Source organism: Schistocerca piceifrons, chromosome 1 (assembly GCF_021461385.2).
Source record: "Schistocerca piceifrons isolate TAMUIC-IGC-003096 chromosome 1, iqSchPice1.1, whole genome shotgun sequence".
NCBI classification, from domain to species: domain Eukaryota; kingdom Metazoa; phylum Arthropoda; class Insecta; order Orthoptera; family Acrididae; genus Schistocerca; species Schistocerca piceifrons.
Genome location: NC_060138.1, coordinates 657,568,047 through 657,577,310, shown reverse-complemented (window position 1 = coordinate 657,577,310; position 9,264 = coordinate 657,568,047). Strand labels below are relative to the sequence as shown.

The 9,264-nt window shown below is 42.2% G+C and overlaps 1 long non-coding RNA gene across 1 annotated transcript in view; it reads left to right on the top strand.

The window, feature by feature from the left end:
- The first annotated feature begins 730 nt into the window (after nucleotides 1–730).
- Nucleotides 731–9,264, top strand: part of LOC124787853 — a 62,704-nt gene continuing 54,170 nt past the window's right edge. The window contains exon 1 of the long non-coding RNA XR_007016020.1: nucleotides 731–906. This is a non-coding gene — a long non-coding RNA (uncharacterized LOC124787853). The remainder of the gene's footprint in view (nucleotides 907–9,264) is intronic.

Genomic DNA, 9,264 nt, shown 5'->3' with positions numbered 1-9,264 from the left:
TTCAATTCTTTTCCTGCGTGATTTAACGAATCTTTCACTATGTTGAGAAGACAGCTGGCTTGTTTATATCATCCCTGCATACATCTATGAGACACCAAAGGAAAAAAGGTAAGTTTTTTGCAAACTTGAAGATTTAAAATTTGCATTTGACTTGAAAATGCAACGAATACAAATCGGTGCCTGTAACTATCAATCATTGCTTTTGGAGTTCTGGCTTTATCAATTATCGACACAAACACGATGAAAATGAATAGAAATGGACTACAAAAGCACGCTTTTCATAACACATACTTCTCTTCTCGGTTATTCGAAGTGTATAAAAAGCACGCTTTTCATAGCAGATACTTCTTTTCTCGGTTTTTCGAAGTGTATAAACAAAAAGTAATTACAGTGCTGAGGTCAGAAGCGTCATATTTTCGTGTTGTATTACTGTATCGAATACGTTTTTAAGGCCATAAAAACGTTTGAAGTTGCGTTCCTTATGCTGTGTTGTTCACTAAAACAGTGTAACATTAACTGCATAAATCAAATATCGCGTGCACATGACAGAAATAACGAACAAGAAGAAATTGTAAACACTCGTCTGCTAATGTTTTGGGGGATCCAAGATGGCGGCAGGCCCCGCCCACTGGCTTTAAAACAACGTACAGCATAAGTCTGTAGCGCCATCTTCCCTTATTCTTTCTCAATATGTGAAATGCATGCGTCCTTAATCCAGTGTTATTTTATTGATAGCAAATGAAGCTGGAAGCCCGAAATCAGCGCTTGTTTCTTACTTGTACTGCGTCTTGTTCATTACATTTCCAGCATTCAACTCTCATGCACATTTTTAATGTTCACATTTGCAAAAAACTTCCATATGGACTTTGCTATCTCATAAACATGAGCAATGAGAAAAGAAGCAAGGTATGCTATAGTACCTAGTGCATGTCAACAAAGTGAACGATAATTGAAATATCAAAGAAATAGAACTGCATAGAGGTGTACCTCCAAGCAGAATAAGAGTTCTTGTTTAGTTAGATGTCACTGTAGTTTACATATCTTCTCTCTTTGAAATATTACCTATAATGGCGTTATTCAGTGTGCGACGAAAAATAACAATTTACAGGGTAAAAAAGGATATAATTTTTTAACATGTACCAGCATTATGGCAATACTTTTAACGTGATTAGACCCTGTAAAAATGATATTTTTTCACGTTTTCCGTCATATTTATAGTAATGATACCCTAACATGTGTAACATATGTGCCTAACTTTCCATCGGTAGCCTATTTGCCCAGAATATTTCTCGGCAGTAACTATCAGTTTCTCAGGAATAAGCAAACATATCACAATTGGAATGTATGTTGACCGTCTGCGACATTTTACTCACGAAGTTATATCCTGAATCCTTTTTGAGGGCGGAAGATATGTGAACAATGCTTGGTTATCGGCAAAAAGAATTTAGGGCATGAAATACTGCACCAATAAACAGTGTGTGCGCCCCCTCCACACACACACACACACACACACACACACACACACACACTGTCTCCGGCTGTTATAGCCTGAAGCCTTTTTGAAGGCGGAAGAAATGTGAACAATGATTTATTATCGGCAAGAGGAATTTAGGGCATGAAATGCTGCACCAATGAACAGTGCAGTCACGTAGCCATATGTTGTGCGGAGACAAGACCGTTGATACAGTGTGGCTCAGATGCCAGAGCATTTGTGGTATGGAAGGCAATCAAAAACACAAGAAAGACTAAAAGTAAACAGTGTAGCCATAATTCGTGTACATATGAAAGTAAATTAGTGTTTGAATGTGATTCTTTTAAACTTTAGATTGCTGTCGGACTTGGTACACCACAAACAATGCAAGCTAGAATTTTTGATGAAACAACTATGTCTCCTCATTATCAAAGCACCATATGCTATTTAAAGTAAGGGGGTTATGTAAGATGGCAAATGTCGGCTTAAAGTTTGTGATGTAGTAACAATTCCCTTCTTTTTTTTTTTGTCTACATGGTTCTTCATCAGTTTTGTGTGGTAAAGTGTTGAGAAATGAAACAATATTACAAAAATCTACATTTATTTGCTTGCAAAAATATAAACATACAAACATAGTGAACAATTTTTATAAGGGAATATATAGATCCTGATAACCTTATTCCTTAGTTTTTTTTCCTCACATAATCAATAAAATCATCAAAAATTGCATTTTTCTCCTTCATCAGAACTACCTTTCTTATTTAAAATGTTATTTAATGAAAACTGTTTCATCTACTTTATTATTTATACACACATCAAAAAAAGTTTTGCGTCAGCCCAGTTCTCGGAACTCCTGAAGATAGAAGTTGACTGTGGATATTGTATCACAAACACAGTCCCTGTGACTGTTCAAAGATGACACTAAACCAGCCCTAAGATGTAAAGGACGACGCACGAGCATTGCCTGTTAGACGGAGGGATCCGACAGCTGATCAGTTCCAGTCATTCCACCATGAAGGAGGTACACGGCTCGTGTTGTCTTTAGTTCAACCATGTCTAGACGGTTAATACTTGCGATTTGATCGTGTCCGCATTGTTTCTTTGTGCCAGAAAGGGCTCTCAACAAGGGAAGCGTCCAGGCGTCTCGGAGTGGACCGAAGTGAGTTGTTTGGACACGGGGGAGATACAGAGAGACAGGAACTGTCGATGACATGCCTCACCCAGGTCGCTCAACCGCTGCTACTGCACTGCAGTGAATGATCACTACCTATGGATTATGGCTCGGAGGAACCCTGACAGCAATGCCACCATGTTGAATAATGCTTTCTGTGCAGCCACAGGACATCATGTTATGACTCAAACCATGCACAATAGTCCTTGGTGAGGTCTATATTTGCAACCACAGAACCATGCAGAACAGTACAGATGGCCCAACAACATGCTGAATGAACCGCTCAGGATTGGCATCACGTTATCTTCACTGATGAGTGTTGCATATGCCTTCAACCAGACAATCGTTGGAGACATATTTGTATGCAACCCAGTCAGACTAAATGCCTTAGACACACTGTGCAGCAAGGTGGAGGTTACCTGATGTTTTGAGATGGCATCATGTGGCACCGACATAAGCCGCTGGTGGTCATGGAAGGCGCCATAATGGCTGTATGATACGTGAATTCCATCCTCCGACCGATAGTGCAACCATATCGGCACCATATTGGCGAGGCAGTCGCCTTCATGGACAACAATTCGCACCCCCATGGTGCACATCTTGTGAATTACTTCCTTCAAGATAATGACATTGCTCAACAAGAGTGGCCATCATGTACTCTAGACATGAACCCTATCGAACATGCCTGGGATAGATTGAAAAGGGCTCTTTATGGGCAACGTGACCAACCAACCGCTCTGAGGGATCTACACTGCATCACCGTTGAGGAGTGGGACAATCTGGACCAACAGTGTCTTGATGAACTTGTGGATAGTATGGATGACGAATACAGGTATGCATCAATGCAAGAGGATGTGCTACTGGGTATTAGAGGTACCAGTGTGTACAGCAATCTGGACCTCTGAAGGTCTCGCTGTATGGTGGTACAACATGCGATGTGTGGTTTTCTTGAGCAATAAAAAAGGTCGGAAATGATGTTTATGTTGATCTCTATTCCAGTTTTCTGTACAGGTTCCAGAACTCTCAGAACTGAGGTGATGCAAAACTTATTTTGATGGTGTGTATAAAGTGTTGGTGGCATCTCTATTCTTTTATTGTAAAATCCTTATAATTTTTCATTTTTAGATATCTGATCTCACTTGTGAAAGAACACTTAAGGGGAAAACATCTAAGTTGTCATGGAACATTTGCAATTTACCACTAAAACAAAACTCAATAACGAAATAAAGACCGAGAAGATGCAAAAAGCATCAAATCCACTACTGGAATACAAGTGAGTGCAGCTAGCTTAACTTCCCACGAAATCTAGACATGACATCATAGTCCGTAAGCGGCCTTTGTGAATGCCACCATTCGAAATGCACTGTGGAAAGTTTTCATGTGACATGATGGCCAGTGTGACTTTGCCTGTATGCTTAATTGTTCCTGCATCCAACTGTTTCAGCATTGATCTTACTCTGCACCAAAGTAACAAACTTTATCAGACAGTTGGATTGCCAATTATCTCACCCACACACCACGAAACTACAATTAGACCAAAAAATCAATTTGAGTCAAACACCCCTCACTGAAGGTTCATGGTGATCTTGCAACACAGCACCATCGACGAGATGCTAATGCGATGCAGTGGGTGAACTGCAGCATTGCTGTTGCTGCCAGGTTGTTGCTTAGTGAATGGCCAACCAGACCGTAACTAGCTGCCATATGTCAACATGGAATTGCTGACACGGAAGTGCCCATCTTCCCAATTGTAGACTTAATATTCTATTCTGGTTCTTGGATATTGCCACTGGATTCAATCTATATTCTTCAACCGTTTGACTTCTCACGAATTTTCCTTTTAACTGCAATTCTAGTAATATAACTCAAGTACCTAAACCTCCTTATCAAATATCAAGTAATGGAAGTTGTTGGCCAGTTGCTATGGAAAACAACAATTTCCTTTTAATTTATACTTCTTCTCAATCATACTTGCTGACACAGACATGTCCGATCATCCCTGTGCGGGTGCTAGATATGCTATGTATCATGTGTCTGTAAGAGACTGACTGTGTGTATATTTTATGGTTGCTGTAGATTACAAACTTTATCTTCATGCACTTTGAATTAGTTGCAGAAGTACTGTGACCCAGATATATTAGTGTCAGATTCCTTTTCTTCCACTGTGATGCCTGTGTCAGCCTGGAATGTTACTTTAGAGACCAGGTATTGGATGCTTTCAGACTCTTCTTCTTTGCAATATACGTATTCACTTTCCATTACAATAAGTACAGGGTGATTCAAAAAGAATACCACAACTTTAGGAATTTAAAACTCTGCAACAACAAAAGGCAGAGCTAAGCACTATCTGTCGGCGAATTAAGGGAGCTATAAAGTTTCATTTAGTTGTACATTTGTTCGCTTGAGGCGCTGTTGACTAGGCGTCAGCGTCAGTTGATGCTAAGATGGCGACCGCTCAACAGAAAGCTTTTTGTGTTATTGAGTACGGCAGACGTGAATCGACGACAGTTGTTCAGCGTGCATTTCAAACGAAGTATGGTGTTAAACCTCCTGATAGGTGGTGTATTAAACGTTGGTATAAACAGTTTACAGAGAATGGGTGTTTGTGCAAAGGGAAAAGTTCTGGACGGCCGAGAACGAGTGATGAAAATGTAGCACACATCCAGCAAGCATTTGTTCGCAGCCCAGGAAAATTGACTCGCAGAGCTAGCAGAGAGCTGCAAATTCCACAATCAACTGTATGGAGAGTCCTACGAAAAAGGTTAGTTATGAAACGTCAACTACCCGAGGCGATGGATCGGCCGCCAGGCAGCCCGTGACACAGCCCTTCATCACTGGCCTCCAAGAAGCCCTGATCTTACCCCCTGCGATTTTTTCTTATGGGGGTATGTTAAGGATATGGTGTTTCGGCCACCTCTCCCAGCCACCATTGATGATTTGAAACGAGAAATAACAGCAGCTATCCAAACTGTTACGCCTGATATGCTATAGAGAGTGTGGAACGAGTTGGAGTATCGGGTTGATATTGCTCGAGTGTCTGGAGGGGGCCATATTGAACATCTCTGAACTTGTTTTTGAGTGAAAAAAAACCTTTTTAAATACTCTTTGTAATGATGTATAACAGAAGGTTATATTATGTTTCTTTCATTAAATACACATTTTTAAAGTTGTGGTATTCTTTTTGAATCACCCTGTGTATTACATTTCTACAGTTGGTTACACTCCAAGTTATACAATATTATCCTTGTACAACATCTAGTGTATCCTAGCAATCAACCAGCGGCGGCTGGCTTATCTTCCTGTCTCTGTGCATGAGGCTTGTAGCCAAGTTTTATATTCTTGTTGTGGAAGAATTTCATTCAGGGGGCTACTACATTCAATGCACATTATTTTCGTAATTAGAGTGCTTCCAAATTTTAGGAATCACAAGGAACATGACAATAGAATTAGCACACAGGAGGAAAACAATTTGTTGAATGAAGCTAAGAGCAAGAGTTTAGCAAGTAGTCAACAGTGGAGTAATCTAAAATATAACACTCTAAAACTGCGGAACATCTATTTACCATGGCAAGGTGTAACCACACGTCAGCCAGTACTCCGAATGGCCAATGTGCGAGCTCAGTAGACACTCTTAAGCAATCAGCTGATTGTGCGATGATAGCTACATGACTGCCTGTCGCCACACAGCCGCCGCCGCCGCCACCCCCCCCCCCCCTCCCCTCCCCCTCCCCCATGGGTAAGCAGAGTGTCATTTTTGTTAGTTGCCTCAGGCGCCATCCTTTAATCTTGCTGGGGAACTGTAACTGGCATCAGGACTGCATCTGAATTGCTGGTGTTGTGGGAGGTTGCTGGCTGCTGTTGGACAATGATGTTGATCAGTGTAGGGGAAAGTGATCATCTAAAGATTCCTTCAAGACAAATGCCAGCTTAACTCAGTCAATTGACACATTGCCATTAACCAAACTGTCCATCATCTTATCTTGTCTTGTTACCATACAGGGTGATCCATCATATGGTGGTTCAAGTGTGTGCTTGATGCTGTCTTTTTGTAGCATGACTTGACTGCAACACTTCAACTCTTTATGGACAAGCATTTTCTGCATGCCAGTTAGTGACATTGGTTGCAGTTGTATGTGCGAGATCTGATCTCTCAAATGCGCTAAGAACTGCAATGATTGTGGTATGTCCTCTGTCAAGGCACCCAGATCAACAAGCCCACCTGGAAGCCATTGCATTTCCCCAAAGCCCAATTCAGCAGGGGACGCGTCAAGGTCAGGCTTGCTTATGATGCAGAGGCCAAGCAGAACTACAAGTAGGGCTGTCGTAGACATCAATTCAGGACACATGAGAGTGGCTTTTAGGGACCGGTGTCACCACTTGACCACGCCATTGCTGGTTGGATAACAACTCATTATACAGGGTGAGTCACCTAACATTACCGCTTGACATATTTCGTGAACCACATCAAATACTGACGAATCGATTCCACAGACCAAACGTGAGGAGAGGGGCTAGTGTAATTGGTTAATACAAACCATAAAAAATGCACGGAAGTATGTTTTTTAACACAAACCTATGTTTTTTTTTAAATGGAACCCCATTAGTTTTGTTAGCACATCTGAACATATAAACAAATACGTAATCAGTGCCGTTTGTTGCATTGTAAAATGTTAATAACATCCGGAGATATTGTAACCTAAAGTTGACGCTTGAGTACCACTCCTCCGCTGTTCGATCGTGTGTATCGGAGAGCACCGAATTACGTAGGGATCCAAAGGGAACGGTGATGGACCTTAGGTACAGAAGAGACTGGAACAGCACATTAGTCCACATGCTAACACTTTTTTATTGGTCTTTTTCACTGACGCACATGTACATTACCATGAGGGGTGAGGTACACATACACACATGGTTTCCGTTTTCAATTACAGAGTGGAATAGAGTGTGTCCCGACATGTCAGGCCAATAGATGTTCAATGTGGTGGCCATCATTGGCTGCACACAATTGCAATCTCTGGTGTAATGAATGTCATACACGCCGCAGTACATCTGGTGTAATGTCGCCACAAGCTGCCACAATACGTTGTTTCATATCCTCTGGGGTTGTAGGCACATCACGGTACACATTCTCCTTTAACGTACCCCACAGAAAGAAGTCCAGAGGTGTAAGATCAGGAGAACGGGCTGGCCAATTTATGCGTCCTCCATATCCTATGAAACGCCCGTCGAACATCCTGTCAAAGGTCAGTCTAGTGTTAATTGCGGAATGTGCAGGTGCACCATCATGCTGATACCACATACGTCGACACGTTTCCAGTGGGACATTTTCGAGCAACGTTGGCAGATCATTCTGTAGAAACGCGATGTATGTTGCAGCTATTTGGGCTCCTGCAATGAAGTGAGGACCAATGAGGTGGTCGCCAATGATTCCGCACCATACATTTACAGTCCACGGTCGCTGTCGCTCTACCTGTCTGAGCCAGCGAGGATTGTCCACGGACCAGTAATGCATGTTCCGTAGATTCACTGCCCCGTGGTTTGTGAAACCCGCTTCATCGGTAAACAGGTAGAACTGCAACGCATTCTCTGCTAATGCCCATTGACAGAATTGCACTCGATGATTAAAGTCATCACCATGTAATTGCTGATGCAGCGACACATGAAACGGGTGAAAGCGGTGACGATGCAGTATGCGCGTGACACTACGTTGACTCAGTCCACCGGCTCTCGCAATGTCCTGTGTACTCATGTGTGGGTTCATGGCAACAGCAGCTAACACACCAACTGCACCCGCTTCTCCTGTGACGGGCCTGTTACGGACCCGTTTGCGTGCTACGACCATACCTGTTGCATACAGTTGGCGGTAGATATTTTGCAATGTGCGGCACGTTGGATGCTCTCTGTCTGGGTACCGTTCTGCATACACCCTGCAGGCTTCAGCTGCATTTTGTCGACACTCGCCATAGATGAGTATCATCTCTGCCTTTTCAGAGTTCGAATACACCATGGTCACAGTTCCTACAACACTACACTATCACAGACGTCTGGTAACACGGTGAACTACAGTTGGTCTGCGTGCGGAGACGAATGCAGAATAACAATAGCAGCAAGCGCTACATGCGGACACTGCGACAGCTAGACCAAACCACAACAGTGCACTACAGCCACACTTGTAAACACGGTCGTCATCGTAAACATGTCCCTGCAGATGCTGCTCGCCGACCGTGGCCCGTGTTTGTTACAACATGCAACTGAACGTCGGAGGTTTCAAGCGTCAACTTTAGGTTACAATATCTCCGGATGTAATTAACATTTTACAATGCAACAAACGGCACTGATTACGTATTTGTTTATATGTTCAGATGTGCTAATGTGGTTCCATTTAAAAAAAACGTAGGTTTGTGTTAAAAAAAAACATACTTCCGTGCATTTTTGTATGGTTTGTATTAAACAATTACACTAGCCCCTCTCCTCACGTTCGGTCTGTGGAATCGATTCGTCAGTATTTGATGTGGTTTACGTTAGGTGACTCACCCTGTATAATGTGATGCGCTGCAAAACTTGCTCAGTTGTATAAACACATCGGAGTTGTTATATGCAGTGGATGTACAAAGTGAGCAAC